Raw genomic sequence first — 2811 nt, 5'->3', positions numbered from 1 at the left:
ACAAGGAAATGAAACAAGTTTACAACAAAAAAACAAGTATCCCAATTAAAAAATGGGCAAAAGAGCTAAGCAGGCATTTTTCTAAGGAAGATATACAAATGGCCAACAGTTATATGAAAAAATGCTCAACGTCGCTCAGCATTTGGGAAATGCAAATCAAAACTATAATGAGAAACCATCTCATCCCAGGTAGGATGGCTAATATCCAATAGATTGTGACTGATAAATGCTGGCCAGGTTGTGGAGAAGTAGGAACTCTCATACATTGTTGGTGGGACTGCAAAATGGTGCAACCCCTATGGAAAATGGTTTGGAGGTTCCTCAAACAGTTGCAGATAGATCTACCATATGACCCAGCTATCCCACTGCTGGGAATATATCCAAAGGAATGGAAATTATCAACTCGAAGGTATACCTGTATAAAAGACTTTATAGGGATGTTTGTAGGCACCCTTGGTTAAAAACAATGCTTCTTGTCTTGCATAGGAATAAATGAGCTTTCATATCTCCCAGCAAAAATTGGTCTAAATTCCACTTGTCAAGCACCACTACAGTCCTTATCATAAAGTAGAACTAAAGGTCTTGTATATGATAATATTTGAGGGGCAATATTAAGAAAGGATAAAGAATATTAGCATTTATAAGTATGCTCACTACCATATGACGCAGCTATCCCACTGCTGGGAATATATCCAAAGGAATGGAAATCATCAAGTCGAAGGTATACTTGTTTCCCAATGTTCATTGCAGCACTCTTCACAATAGCCAAGAGCTGGAATCAGCCCAAATGTCCATCATCGGATGAGTGGATACGGAAAATGTTGTATATCTACACAATGGAATACTACTCAGCTATAAAAATGAATGAAATACTGCCATTTGCAACAACATGGATGGACCTTGAAAGAATAATATTAAGTGAAACGAGTCAGGCAGAGAAAAAGAAATACCACATGTTTTCACTTATTGGAGGAAGCTAAAGGTGAATGAATCAATTCACACACATACGTACACACACACACACACACACACTCACACACACAAAAAAACAAACAACAACAACAACAACAAAACCCGGGGGGGGGAAGATATAACAACCACATTTTTTTTTTTTTGAAGTTCTTACAACAAGCAAATGGAGGGCACACATTTGGTGGGAGGGGGGAGAGGGAGGAGGGAGGGAGGTTTCGATGATGGGACATAATAATCAACTACATTGTATATTGACAAAAAAAAATCCCCCATCAAATTAAAACTTTATTAGCACAAATTCTGAAATCCAAGTGTAGAAAAACATCTAGGGTTTTTTCTCTGCACAAACACATACCTTTTAAAAATAATGCAATTTCACTTTAAAAGGCCCAAATGCTGTCTCCTTTTTAAAAAGCATCTATAACATTTCAAAGTGTTGACATATCTAAGCAATATTTTATATTGTCTTAGTCATGGTTATATTTGGCTAATCTATTTGCTATCTCTCTTTCTTAATAGACTGTCATCTATGCTAGGCATGTCAGGCAACTCTGCTTTCATTTTCCATGGTGCACATGATAAAAATTTTAAAAACTGGCATTTAATGGGGTATGTAAGTTCAGAATTGACTCTGCGATGATCAGGTGAAATGAAAGTAGCAGCAATTTGGGGAACTGAAATTGGAAAGTTAATAGGAATTCTGAACTTTAAATGTTTTTATATTACTAGTCAGTATATCCTGCAACCTTTGGATCATCTGTTTATGTTGCATCGGGAAGTATAAAAGATAAGAATGCACATAATAAACATTTCTAGTAAAACGCTTATAATTTTTAGCAATAAAATATCAACAATAATTTGAGTGTGATATCAATACACTTAACTTTGTCTTTTCCTTACAATTTTTTTTATTAATTAAATATCAAGAAAAGTAGTTAGTAATTTATTTTAAAATCTGAGTCGTAGATACTGTATAGTTTGATTTAGATAATTCATGTTTTGTTTGTTGAATTCAAAATTTTTAACATTATATTTCATGATTAATAAAAGTTAAGAGAATGTGTTTCTTGGTTTGGGCTAGCCCTGTATTATGGCATTGTATTTTCTTAAAATCATTTGAGAACATGATTAACACATGCCAAGGGTTTTACAAAAGTGCCAGTTTATCAGAAGTTCCTGTGGTCATTCCTGCATAAATGACAGAAAATTATAATATGACTGATACATCAACATACTACTAATACAACATAAAGACTGTTATATCCTTAAAAAATGATGGCATCAAAATTCTATGAGTGAAACAATCTTTAGACTTAAATCACATCCTTTTTAATACTTCATAAAAAAATTGTAAGAAAAGCTACTTAAAATTTGCTTTTGCATGTACCGATTACTAGAATATTTATATTCTTAAATATAAATTCAAAATTATTTTTTTAAGTCTTATTTTTTCTGGGCATGCACTTGGTCCTAAAACAGTTATAGAAAATATCTTTTTAATCTCTGACCTGGGGGATGTACAGCCCTTTGGGAAAGTAAAGCAGTAATTGAAATGTAGAATCTGAAGAAGATCTGGGACAATTCCTGGGAGTTAAATCAGAATATAACAAAGGTTTAATGACCATGTCGCTGCAGGGGTCTCCATGTAGTTTATCTCATTTAGCCTTTAGCACATCCTTTTGAAAACTACTATACACTATGTAAACCTCAGACAAAAGCAAAATGGAATGAGAAGCTATATTAGTACATAACTAATATAGGGTTTTTCATAAAAGGGTTTTTCACTACCACAGTTTTCACACAATGAGCTAGCTCATGTGCTTTTCGGTGGCTAACAAT

This window comes from Galeopterus variegatus, unplaced genomic scaffold (assembly GCF_000696425.1).
Source record: "Galeopterus variegatus unplaced genomic scaffold, G_variegatus-3.0.2 Scaffold7955, whole genome shotgun sequence".
NCBI lineage: Eukaryota > Metazoa > Chordata > Mammalia > Dermoptera > Cynocephalidae > Galeopterus > Galeopterus variegatus.
This window is presented reverse-complemented; position numbering follows the sequence as displayed.